Source organism: Acomys minous (assembly GCF_964271855.1).
Source record: "Acomys minous genome assembly, chromosome: 14".
In the NCBI taxonomy this organism is placed as follows: Eukaryota; Metazoa; Chordata; class Mammalia; order Rodentia; family Muridae; genus Acomys; species Acomys minous.
The window spans coordinates 47458278-47471854 of NC_140496.1; the positions used below are offsets into that span (position 1 = coordinate 47458278).

Here is a 13577-nt window from a genome sequence, read left to right on the forward strand (position 1 = left end):
TCCGAATGGCTCCTCAGGCTACTAAAGGGCTGCATACGTTTCTTTGCTGCCACCACCAATAACAGCCCGGCCCACACTTTGACATTTTAACATATTTTCAACAGATTTTTTTTTTAGTAAGTTAAGGCAAAATGTAGTATTTCAATAAGAAAACCTTGTGATAGGTATTCAAATTCTTTCAACTCTTCTTTTTTTTTTCTTTCAACTCTTACAATCCAAAAAATGTTTAAAATCTGGATGCACATTTTGCCACTTAGTAGTAAAAGACACTTATGCAATGTGTGTAAAACAGAAAACGCCTCTGTATCTCTTAATGAAGCATGCTGTTGTTCTTCATAAATAAGCATGTTATGATTGTACTGTACAAATGTGCATGGCTCGATATAATTTTATAGTTCCCCATTATAGATTTGTGGGCAACTTCCCTGGGTGATTTTCTTGTGCTTGATTCTCTGGATGCATTTTGGATAGAGTTCTAGATAAAGGATTAATCAGTCCACAGATGGAAACATCTGGGGTAGAGGAGATGGCAGAGAGGATAAAGGACTTAGGGCCCAGGAGTGAGGCTGCAGCTTGGACCAACAGCACCCATGGGCACTGCTGGGCAGGCTGGAGGCTGCAGCTTGGACCAACAGCACCCACGGGCACTGCCGGGTGGGCTGGAGGCTGCAGCTTGGACCAACAGCACCCACGGGCACTGCCGGGTGGGCTGGAGGCTGCAGCTTGGACCAACAGCACCCACGGGCACTGCCGGGTGGGCTGGAGGCTGCTTGCAAGCCCAGCACTCAGGAAGCAGAAGCATTGTTAGCAAGGTGGCTAACTAGACTGGGATCAGCAAGCGCCAGGCTCTGAGAGAGATTCTGTTTCACCAAAGTGGAGAGGGATGAAGGAAGCTATCAAATGGCAGCTCCAAGCTGACATACGCATGCACACAGACACAAGCAAAGCAGACAAGCAGCATGCACACCACAAACATACACATGCAAAAAAAAAAAAAAGATACAAGCCTAAGATTCTCTTTTGTCACATTATTTTCCAGAAATTCTGCATCACCTTTTCTTTCCACTAACTCATCCTTTCCCACCAGTTGGGATGGTTTTGACATTTTGCATTATGATTACACACACACACACACACACACACACACACACACACACACCAGAACATTTGTTGTGTTAGCGATCTTAAGGTGTGCTATTCTGTGACGTCTAAGTACATTCACAGTGCTCTGAGATCACCGCCACCGTCCGTTTCCTGAGCCCTTTAATGGTCCTAAACTGCAACCATTAAATGCTTTTCCTCCCCCTTCCTGGACACCATTCATTCTGTGTCCTCTAAAACCCATTTGCTCTATGTATCTAAGTGGAATCATATACTATTTGTCTTCTTGTAGCCTCCTCTTTTTTTTTTTGACAGTATAATGTCTTCCAGTTTCACTTATATCGTAGCACACATTAGAATTTTCTTCTTTTAAAATCCCCCCTTCTCTCTCTCTCTCTCTCTCTCTCTCTCTCTCTCTCTCTCTCTCTCTCTCTGTATGTTTTGCAGGGTTTTTTCTTCCCAACTCCAAGTTCCTGGAATAACGGTTCATGGAGACTCAAAATATTATTTACCAATACTTCAGCCATATAGCTAGGCCCTTCTCTGACTAGCTCATGACACAAAATAATCCATTTGACTAATCTACATTTTGCCACGTGGCTGGTTACCTCTGCCCAGGTACCGTGCGTCTGTCCACCTCACATCTTGCAGGCTGAACCCCATGCCCATCTCTATTCCAGAATCCTTTTTGCCTAAGGGATGTCCCACCTCCTATTTCCTGCTTAAGCTGTAGGCCATCAGATTTATTATTGACAGGTGAAGCTTCCATACAGATACGAGATATTCTCTCAGCGTGTGTGTGTGTGTGTGTGTGTGTGTGTGTGTGTGTGTGTGTGTGAGAACATGCATCTATAGATCTGGAAATAGAGGTTGATATTGGGAGTCTTCCTCTATGACGTGTTGAAGTCAATGTTGGGAGACTTCTTCTACTGAATTCCACAGTATTGTACTGTTTGAGACAAGGTTTCACTCTGTAGCCTAGGTTGTCCTGAACTTGCTTTGTAGCCCAGGCTGATCTCACACTCACAGAGGCCTGCGTCATGAGTGCTGGGATTAAAGGCATGTGCTAACACGGCTAGCTTCCTTGTTTCTTCGAGACAGGATCTCTCACTGGAGATGAAGTTCCTGTCTGGGCTAAACTTGCTAGTCAGTAATCCCTAGGACTACCCACTAGTCTCCGAACCCCCAATTCTGGGGTTACAAGTGGACAACACCATGCCCAGCTTTTCACATAGGTTTTGGGGATTCAAACTTAGGGCTTCATGCTTGTACAACAAGAGCCCACTAAGCCACTTTGCCCAGCCCAGTCTCCTTCCTCTTTCCAGCTGGATACAGCTCACTGCCTGGGCATGTGTACCACACTTTATCCACTCATCAGTCAATGCACACTTGAGCCCCATCTATATTTTGGCTCTCTAGCACTGATGGTTTGCTTTTGTTTCAGTTTGTTTTGGTTTTTTGTTTGTTTGTCTGTTTGTTTTTTTGAGACTTGGTTTCTCCGTGTAACAGCCCTGGCTGCCCTGGACTCACTTTGTAGACCAGGCTGGCCTTGAACTCACAGAGACCTGCCTGCCTCTGCCTCCCTGAATGCTGGGATTATAGGCAAGTGCCACTGTGTTCGGCTAGCACTGAGGACTTTTAAATACATAATATTTTGTTAATTTTTTTGGAGTTTCATAAATGTTATTTGATCACATTTACCCTCCACTCCTTCCTATAATTCTTCTCAGATCCACCCACCTCCTTCCCACCCACTCCCAACCTTATGTCTCCTTTTACGTTTTTTTTCTTAATAATCCGTTGAATCTAATTTGTGCTGCTCATATATACTCATGGTCATGAGGCCAGTCATTGGAGCATGGTGGATCGAAGGGGCCACATGCTTAAAGAAAACTGACTTCCCCTCCCTCAGGAGCCATCAATTTCCAATAAACCCTCAGCTAGGTGTAAGGGCTCATGAGCCCCCTCCCTCCTCCATGTCCAGCATTGATGCTTCCCTATGGAGTTTTACATATTTGATTTTTTTTTTAGGGTGCTGGAGAGTTGGCTCAGCAGTTAATAGTACTTGTTACAGGACCCAGGTTCAGTTCCCAATACCCACATGATGGCTTTTAACTATAATTTGTTGTAATGCTGAACAAAGACACTTGCAGAGGTGAGTGAAATGTCCCCTCTACCCTTGGAAGGGTCTAGTAGGATGTGTTTTTTTTCTCCCAGACCCAAGCTCCCTGAGTAATCACTTATGAGACTCAGGATATATTTACAAATTCCTAGGCCGTATAGCTAGGCTCTTCTCTGACTAGCTCATAACATAGCCCATTTATACTAATCTACATTCTGCCACATGGCTGGTTACCTTTGCTCAAGTACCATGTGTCTGTCCTCCTCACCTCTTCCTGGGAGAATCTTCCCTCCCTGGCTCTATCCCAGAATCCTTGCTGCCTGCTGGTTGTCCCACCTTCTCTTCTACCGTTTCCTATAGGCTGTAGGTTTTTGTTTTGTTTTGTTTTAATTGACAGGCATACAATACACAATACACAAGATAGTCTCTCTATAGAAAGGTTCACAAGAATGAAGTTATGGTAGCAGATTAGGTAGGAGAAAAGACACACACATTTATAATGTTCATGGGAGTGGTTTGACAGCACCGAGGAATCAGACAGAAAGTGTGAGATTAAAGAAAGGTTAAGTGGAAGCTACGCCTGGTGGCACACACCCTTAATCACAGCACCCCAGGAGATAGAGGCTGGCAGATGTCTGTGAGTTCAAGACCAGCCTAGTCTACATAGTGAGTTCCAGGCCAACCAGAGCAACACAGTGAGACTCTGACTCAAAGAAACAAATAGACCCAAATAAACAAAAAGAAGGTTAAATTAGACCATGAGGAGAGGGAAGCAGCGATGGGGACAATTTTAGAAAGATGGCTCAGAGGTTAAGAGCACCGCCTGCTCTTCCAAAGGTTCTGAGTTCAATTCCCAGCAACCACAAAGTGGCTCACAACCATCTAGAATGTTATCTGATGCCCTCTTCTGGTGTGCAGGTGTACATGCATTGCATACATAAGAATAAATAAATCTTTACAAAAAAGAAAGATAGTATGTTGTGTTTCGAGTGGCTTAAATGTAGCCAGAAAAAAACAGACAGCGGCCTGGGACAATGGTTTCCCAGGCTCTGGATATGGTGCTTGAGTTTCAGAATTTCTTCTTCTTCTTCTTCTTCTTCTTCTTCTTCTTCTTCTTCTTCTTCTTCTTCTTCTTCTTCTTCTTCTTCTTCATCTTCATCTTTTGTTTGTTTTTTTGTTTGTTTTGTTTTGTTTTCAAGACAGGGTTTCTCTGTGTAGCCCTGGACTCACTTTTTAGACCAGGCTGGCCTCGAACTCACAGCGATCCACAGAATTTCTTATGATAGGAGTCGAATCCTTGCTGCTTAATGAAGTTTCAGTGAGAATACGGAAGGCTCTCTTTGCCTCTAGCGCGCCACCGACGATCCTAGGTCGGTTTGGGCCACCGTCCCACCCTTTCCGGTATTGTGAGAACAAACCATACCCAAAGTCTCCACTTCTGCCAGGGTGTCCCTGATGCTAAAATCAACATCTTTTTTTTTTTTTCAGTTTTTTTGGGACAACCTTGGCTGTCCTGGACTAACTTTGTAGACCAGGCTGGCCTAAAATCAGCATCTTTGATGTGGGGCAGAAGAAGGCAAAGGCTGATGAATTCCCACTTTACATCATGTCAGGTGAGTAAGAGCAACTCTCTTCTGAAGCGCTGGAGGCTGCCCGCATTTGTGCCAACAAATCCGTAGTAAAGAGTTACAGCAAGGATGGCTTTCTCATTGGAGTGAGGCTCCACCCTTCCTGTGTCATCCGAATCAACAAGATGTTGTCCTGTGCTGGGGCTGACAGGCTCCAGGCAGGTATGCATGGCGCCTTTGGGAAGCCCCAGGGTACAGTGGCCAGGGTTCACATTGGTCGGGTCATCACGTCCATCTGCACTGAGCTGCGGAAAAAGGAGCATGTGACTGAGGCTCTGAGTAGAGCCAAGTTCAAGTTCCCTGGCCGCCAGAAGAGCCTCATCTCAAAGAAGTGGGGCTGCGCAAGTTTAATGCAGATGGATTTGAAGATGGGGTTGCTGAGAAGCGCTCACTCCTGATGGCTGTGGGGTCAAATATACCCCCAACTGCGGTCCCTCGGACGAGTGGAGAGCCCCGCATTCCTGAGGAGGCCTCCCACTGTGATGCCTTTCTGCACCCTACCAAATCATGTTCAGTACTAAATCTCGCATACAGAAAAAAAAAAAAGACTGAAGGCAATTGTACTCGGCTTAGGGCATAGCTCATCAAGTAGATATGGGAATTTTCAGAAAGTCGCTCTCCAGACTGGCTTGGAGGGCAGCAGGGGCGGGGATGCTAGGGGAAGTCAGAAGAAGCTTGCATTTAAGCAGCTTCCAAAGATCTTTCAGCATATCAATGCCATTCTTTTATTTTTTGTTTTGTTTTGTTTTGTTTTGTTTTGTTTTGTTTTGTTTTGAGACAGGGTTTCTCTGTGTAGACTTGGCTGTCCTGGACTCACTTTGTAAACCAGGCTGGCCACAAACTCACAGAGATCCACCTGCCTCTGCCTCTCAAGTGCTGGGATTAAAGGCGCTCGCCACCGTGCCTGGCTTGTCAATACCAGTCTTTAAGGTGTGATTTTGTAGATGCCAACAATGCTCTCACATGGGTGCATAAGCACGCATGCATGCACTCGCACACACACACACACACACACACACACACACACACACACACACACACACATACACACACATCCCTCTTGAAGACTTTTATTTTAGTGCTGCTTATGCCAGGCTTGTTGCCAATGACATTAACTTTTTAATAATATTGATATGTCAATTGGTTCTATTGCTATGATCAAACTTGGCTGAGAAAGGGTTTATTTGGCTTACATGTGCTACACGGTCTGTCACCAAGAGAAGTCTAGGCAGGAACCCAGGGCAGGATCCTGGAGGCAGGAGCTGATAGGGAGGTGTGGAGGAGTGCTGCTTACTGGCTTGCTACTCATAACTTGCTCAGTTTGTTTTCTTGGACCAACCAGGACCACCTGCCCAGGGGTGACACTGTCCACAGTGTGCTTGGTCCTTCCATATCAATCAATCAAAAAAAAAAAAATGAGTTACAGTCATGCCTACAGGCCAATCTGGTGGAGACATTTTTGTCATTTATGATAGGATATGAATTAAGGCTCCATCTCCCCCAGATGACTCTAGCTTGAGTCAAGTTAACAAAAAGCTAGCACAATAGATGTATGGAATTAATTCAGAAATACATTGAGCCAAACACATATTTTCATATCCAAACTGAAAAGTTCTTTCTTCTTTTTTGTGCAGTTTGCCACCATTGCCTTTAGGTGGCATTAAATCCTTGGGCAAATTAGATCCTCAGAGACACTGAGACTACTTACTGTCCACCCACGTGTGGTAAGACTTCAGAGCTCTTTCATGTGTGTAAGGAATATCTGAGACACATTTTTCTGTATCGACAGACATCAGAATTTACAGTTCTGCTCAGCATAACGGAAGCCGAGGCTACACGGCATGAGGTATGTGGGAGAGTTGCCAACTTTAGGATTCTGAGATTTGGATGCTGCCGTCAGACAGCAGTGTCTGTGTTCTTTTGGTTGGAAGACTTCCTTTTCCTTTCTTTTCCTCCTTCCCCTCTTCCCTTCCCTTCCCTTCTTTTTCTTTTCTCCCCTTCTTCCTTTCTTCTTCCCTCCAGTGAACTAAACTTCCTGGAGAGACCCACACCTTCCATCGAGCCTTCTGCAAGATTGATTGACGAGGAGAGAATGGAACATTGCAAGTCCAGAGCCAAATTACCTTGGGTCATCTTTAGCCTGCTTGGGTCATCTTTAGCCTCCTTGGGTCATCTTTAGCCTCCTTAACGTGAGTATTGACTTTGTGTGTGACCTAACATCTTGTGACCATTACGTAAATCCTTTGGAATGTACCCTAGCTGTCTCTAACCGAAAAGCTAAGAATGTCATCAGATAGCATCTGTGGCCAATTGCTGAGAAGTCCCTGCTTTTTCCGTGACCTGCCTTCCTGATGTTTCAGCTGATGTATTTGAAAAGTGTCTTGATTTATTATTTTCTTTGTTCTGTTACTATAAAACTTAATTCAATGGTAACCATCTTGGAACATAGACTTTACAATAGCTTAAATCTCTGTTTCCAGGCCATGGTCACTCATGTTTGGCTCTGGAATAAACTATCTCTTGTCTCATTTGAGGTAAGAGTTTTTCACGTGAGCTTTTCCTTCCTTCTTCCTCCTTGCCTCCCTCCCTTACTCCCACCTCCCTCTCTCCTTCCTTCCTTTTCATTTACAATCTGCTTTGGTCCCTTTAAAAATGCCTCGCTCTCAGGTGGGCCGTGATGGTGCACTCCTTTAAATCTCAGCACTTGGGTGGCAGAGGCAGGCAGATTTCTGAGTTCAAGGCCAGCCTGGTCTACAGAGGGAGTTTCAGGACAGCCAAGGCTACACAGAGAAACTTTGTCTCAACCCCTCCCCCGTTCCCCACAAAGATGCTTCACTTTCAGGGACACAGGGTTCTGACCGCAGTGGACGAGCCGTGCTGCTGTGGTTTTAGCTGAGGATATAGAGGTCATGGTCTCAGTGTTGGTGACTGTGGCTTAGCCTCCTCCATCCGTTTTGGAGTCGCCTGGCTCCCAGAGCGGCTTCGTGTAGCCATGAGACCACATTCTCTTACAAACGAGACAGAAGAGCCCCGAAAGCAGGAAGAAAACTCTGCAACTCACTCCATCACTTTCCCACACGGAACAGGGAGGGGAGTCTTTCCCTCGGGCAAATGGCTCTGTCAATCTCAGCTCTTCAAAAATCATTAGCCCCGCCCCTAAATATTAATACCCAACATACTGTGACTGTGTGATCAATGACAAATAAGGTGTATGTGCTAGCATTTTGAATTTTTTTTCACAGAAAATTGTGTTCCTATAGTGTCTGGGGTGGGGCTAACAAATTTTTGAAAGCCTTACATTCAAATGATATTTATAAGAACCCATACTACCAATAAGCATGGCGATTTCCATTTTGTTGGCCCAGAATGGGAAGTTCAGAGCTCTTAAACAAAAGAAAAAAACTATTCCTAACTCCACAACTAGTGAATGACACAACCAAGATCATGGCTCCTCTGTACATAAAATGGAAACAGGAAGTGTTCAGTCAAGTCTGGAAAACATTTGGTTGCTTACCCCAAATTAATGTCTTTTGAGTCTGGTCGAATTCCCACACCTTTTATCTCCTTAACACTCTCAAATGGCATATGAATTTTAGCCATTAATAATCAATCTCCTGTGCCGTATTTTTTAATATTTATTTATCTATTTATTACATACACAATGTTCTGCCTCCATATACACCTGTACATCAGAAGAGGGCACTAGATCTCATTACAGATGGTTGTGAGGTACCATGTGGTTGCTGGGAATTGAACTCAGGACCCCTGGAAGAACAGACAGTGCTCTTAACCGCTGAGCCATCTCTCCAGCCCCTCCTTTGCCATATTTTATGTACATAAGTACCTGTGTCTACCTGTGCGTACGTATGCACAAGGAGGCCAGAGGTGAGCCTCTGGCTTTGCTCCTCAGGGGTTGTTCTCCTTGGTTTTGGAGACAGTGTCTCCCATTGAATCTGGAGCCTGAGAATTCGGCCACGCTGGCTGGCCAGCAAGCATCAGGATGCTCCTTTCCCCACCTTCCCAGCTCTGGGATCCCAGGAACGAGGTGCCGTGGGGCCTGCCTGACTTTTTACATAGCTCTTGGGGAATCAAACTCAGGACCTTGGGCTTGTGTGGGCAGCATATCACCATGCAAGAGGTCCTGCCAGCCTCCTTTTCTACATGTACACCCAAAATGTAACAGCTTTATTTATTTATTTAAGATTTTCTTTTTGTTTGTTTTGTTTTGTTTAGTTGTTTCTCTATGTAGCCCTGGCTGCCCTGGAACTTGCTCTGTAAACCAGGCTGGCCTTGAACTCAACGATTCGTCTGCCACTGCCTCCTGTATGCTGGGATTAAAGGCATGCACCATCACTGCTGGGGAATTTTGAATGATTTTTATAATGAATTTGTATTTAGTTTATTTGGGGCTGATCAAGGGAAGGGGTGACCAAGAGAAGTGACAAACAAGTTACTGGGTAGTGTCCGGCTGGAGTGACCCACCACAGACCTGCACCATCAGCCCTCCATGACAAATATTTAAAACATATTTTTATTCATTTTTAGTGTATGTGTATGAGCGTTTTTACTTGAATGTATGTATGTGTACTGTGTGTGTGTGCTTAGCTTGGTGCCCATGGAAGGCAGAAACTAAAATTCACAGACAATTATAAGTTTCCCCGTGGGTGCTGGGAACCAAACCCAGGTCCTCTGCAAGAGCAGCAAGTGCTGTTACAGGTCTGAGTCATCGATCCAGCCCACACCATGTGGCTTTTTTGTTTTTGTTTTTGTTTTTGACACAAGGTTTGAGACAAGCCCTGGCTGACCTGAACTTATTCTGAAGACTAGAGTGGCCTCGAACTCTCACAGAGATCTGCCTGTCTTTGCCTCCCTTGTGGGATATGCCACCTGGCTGATGACAGGTTTTGTTTGTTTATTTGTTTGTTTTTTGAGAAAGGGTTTCTCTGTGTAGCCTTGACTACCCTGGACTCGCTTTGTAGACCAGGCTGGCCTCGAACTCACAGTGACCCACCTGTCCCTGCCTTCCGAGTGCTGGGATTAAATGTGTGTGCCACCATGTCCAGCTAATGACATATTTTTAAAGTGAACATTGGACAAGTTTTGGGACCATCTTTACACCTCTGGAGTTATTACAAAATCAAGGTAGTGAAAAACAGCTAAACCCCTCACAAGTCGTGCCCAGAGGTGATGATCTATTTCTTCTTTCTTCCACCCACACAACCCATCCCTCATCTGCTCCCAGTCACATTAGTTCTAGAGTTTTCTGTAAACAGGATCAGGCAGAGAACCCACTTCTCTTTCGGCTTCTTTGGCTCAGCACAGCACAGCACTCCTTTGTGTTGTGGGGTTGTGCACCGCTGCATCGACAGACCATGACTTGTTTACCTGTTCTTTCATTGATGGGTATATGGATTACCCCCAGTTAGGAGCGATGCCATTTTTTAAAATTAATTTATTCATATTACATCTCAGTTGTTAGCCCATCCCATGTATCCTCCCATTCCTCCCTTCCTCCCACTTCCCCCCTACTCCCCTCCCCTCCCCTAAGTCTGTGTCTGAGGGGGACCTCCTCCCCCTGAATATGCTCATACTGTATCAAGTCTCTCCTTGGTGACCTATTATCTTTCCTCTGAGTGCCACCAGGCATCTCCATCCAAGGGACAGGTTCAAATATGGGGCACCAGAGTTTGTGTGAAAGTTAGATCTCCTTCTCCACTCAACAGTGGAGAATGTTCATCGGCTAGTCCGGGTAGGGGTTCGAGGTTTACTGCCTATTTTTTCCTTGGCTGTTGCCACAGTTTGCGGAGGACCCCAGGGCCCAGACTCGCCTGTAGTTTTCCAGGACCCGCTGGATCCTTCTATTTCCTCTTTCTCCCAGGCTTCTCACACCTAAAGTTTCAATAGGATGTCCTCCCCTCTTACCCACTATCCTGGTAGGTACAGTTTTTCATGCTGGTGAGGGTGTGGAGAAAGAGGAACACTCCTGCATTGCTGGTGGGAATGCAAACTAGTACAACCACTTTGGAAAGCTATCTGGTGCTTTCTCAGAAAAAATGGGAATAGGGCTTCCTCAAGACCCAGCTATTCCACTCCTTGGAATATACCCAGAGGATGCACTACCACACAACAGGGACATATGCTCAACCATGTTCATAGCTGCCTTATTCATAATAGGCAGAACTTGGAAACAACCTACGTGTCCCTCAATAGAAGAATGGATAAAGAAACTGTGGTACATTTACACTATGGAATACTACTCAGCTATTACAAACAAGGAATTTCCAAAATTTGTGGACAAATGGATTGAACTAGAAATTGTCATAATGAGAGAGTTCACACAGAAGCAAAAAGAGCTAAATGGTATATACTCACTTATATCGAGACACTAGTCCAAGGGGTATGTCCCCATGAGCGATGCCACCACCAGTCTTCTAACCCTGGCTGACACGTTATATGGCGAAGCCCCATCAGTATTAACCATTCTAAACAGCATACTGTGGTAGTATCATTGTGGCCTTAATTTCCATTTTTTCAAACGATAGAGCATCATTTCATATTTGACATTCATTTGTTCAAATCTTTTGCCAATTAAAAACTGCTGTATAGCCAGGTGTGGTGGCACACGCCTTTAATCCCAGCACTCGGGAGGCAGAGGCAGGTGGATCGCTGTGAGTTCGAGGCCAGCCTGGTCTACAAAGCAAGTCCAGGTCAGCCAAGGCTACACAGAGAAACCCTGTCTCAAAAAACAAAAAAACAAACAAACAAAAAACTTAAAAAAAAAAAAACCCAAAACACACACACACACACACACACACACACACACACACACACACACACACAAAAAACCAAACCAACCAAACAAACAAAAACTCTGCTGTATATATATAAATGAAAAGATAATACCAGCCTGGGCAGTGGCACAAGCCTTTATCCTCAGCACTCAGGAGGCAGAGGAAGGAGAATCCCTGATTTCAAGGCCAGCCTGGTCTACAGAGTGAGTTCTAGAACAGCCAACAACACACAGAGAAACCCAGTCTTGAAAAATAAAACAAAACAAAACATATATCTCTCAGCTAGTATATACACTGAAAATAATCTTGAGTTAAAGAAGTGATAAAAATCAAGGAGGACTTTGAATTTGGAGGCAATACATTTTAAAAAATTGTACTTACATTTAAATTTTTTTGTGTATATTGCTTGCGTGTATGCATGTGTACTACATGTGATGGTCAGAAGAGGACACCGGATTCCCTGGGACTGGAGGACACTGGAGTTACTGATGGATTGAGCCATGGTGTGTGTGCTGGAAATTGAACCTGTGTCCTCTGGAAGAGCAGTCAGTACTCCTAACCACTGAGCCATCCTCTCCAGTAATGCAATTAATGCGTTTCTTTTTTTTTTCCTTCATTCTTTTTTTTTTTTTGTTTGTTTGAGACAGGATCTCTCTGCATAGCCTTGGCTGTCCTGGAACTCACTCTGTAGACCAGGCTGATCTCAGACTCATAGAGATCTGCCTGCCTCTCCCTCCTGAATGCCGGGATTAAAGATATGTGCCACCACGGCCTGGCTCATGTAATGCATTTTTTAACATGTTTGATTTTTTGGGGGGTGGTGAGTAGACTTTCTTTACTTAAATTAAATATATTAACTAATTAATTTGTGTGTGTTTTTGTGCATGTGTGTGCAGGTGAGTGTGCCAGAGGCCAGAGGCCAAAGCTTGGTGTGTTCCTCCATCAGTATTCACCTCTACCTTGAGGCATTAGCTGGCCACGGAGCTCTCTTCTTCGCTACGCCAGAAGCCAGCTCACCCCAGCGATCCTCTTGTCTTGGCCCCACTGAGCCTTGGAGTTTAGGTATGTGCAGAACTCCTGGCTTGTCATAAGGCTGCTGGGATCTGATGTCTGGTCTTCATGATTGCGCAAGCGAGCATTCTTAACTGCTGAGCCATCTCTCCAACCGCTGCGTGACTTTTCTCATGAGAAAAAGTTTTGATCCTGCTTTCAAAATGGTCTTTACTGATTTGGTGGAAAGGATACAGGAGCCATGTCTAGAGGCGGCGTGGTGACTGGGGTTGCTACTTACTGCTCGCTCACTCCTCTCCATGCTCACTAGAGCCCAACGTGGGGGCAGCTGATGAAAGCAGGGGGAGTGTTAGAGGTCTTTGTCATGTGTGAGTGTGTGCGCGTGTCCGTGTGTGCGCACGTGTGTGTGTGTGTGTGTGTGTGTGTGTGTGTGTGTGTGTGTATGTGTGTGTATGTGTGTGAATGTGTGAGGGTATTTATGTGTGAATGTGTGAGTGCATATGTGTGAACATGTATGTCAGTGTGTGTACGTGCTAGTGTGTGAGTGTGTGTAAATGTGTGTGCATGTGTGCTGTATGAAGAGACTGAAGGGAAAGGCTGGAGCAGCTGTCTAGAGGGCAGATGATTTCTTCAGAGAGCGCAGAGGCTGAGAAGGCTGTCCTTGGGGAGGAGCTTTGGAAAGAAATACTACTGTTTATGTGGTCTCCAAAATCCCTGTTGAAACATAATTCCCCACTCAATGCCATTACCAGCTGGGCGTTTGAGCAGGAGATTAAGTCACAAGTAGCACCAGACACTTTGTAGAAGGCCTTAGCTCCCTGCGCTTTGCCCTTTCATTATGGCATCACAGTGGGGGTAGCATGTGGTCTCACTAGTCTCTGAACTCGGCACATTCTGTTGTTTATCTGTCATCCAATCTGTGGT

General features: G+C 45.1%; 1 long non-coding RNA gene and 1 pseudogene across 2 annotated transcripts; both read left to right on the forward strand.

Moving 5' to 3' along the window:
* The first annotated feature begins 590 nt into the window (after positions 1–590).
* Positions 591–5371, forward strand: LOC311582465 (large ribosomal subunit protein uL16-like; annotated as a pseudogene). Its single transcript has 3 exons — positions 591–754; positions 4574–4678; positions 4864–5371. The product of its transcript is annotated as a large ribosomal subunit protein uL16-like (transcript).
* Positions 5372–6606: 1235 nt separating this feature from the next.
* Positions 6607–12673, forward strand: LOC311583728. The gene is made up of 3 exons (XR_014774650.1): positions 6607–6697; positions 6874–7040; positions 12539–12673. It is a non-coding gene; the product is annotated as an uncharacterized lncRNA (long non-coding RNA).
* Positions 12674–13577: the final 904 nt, after the last annotated feature.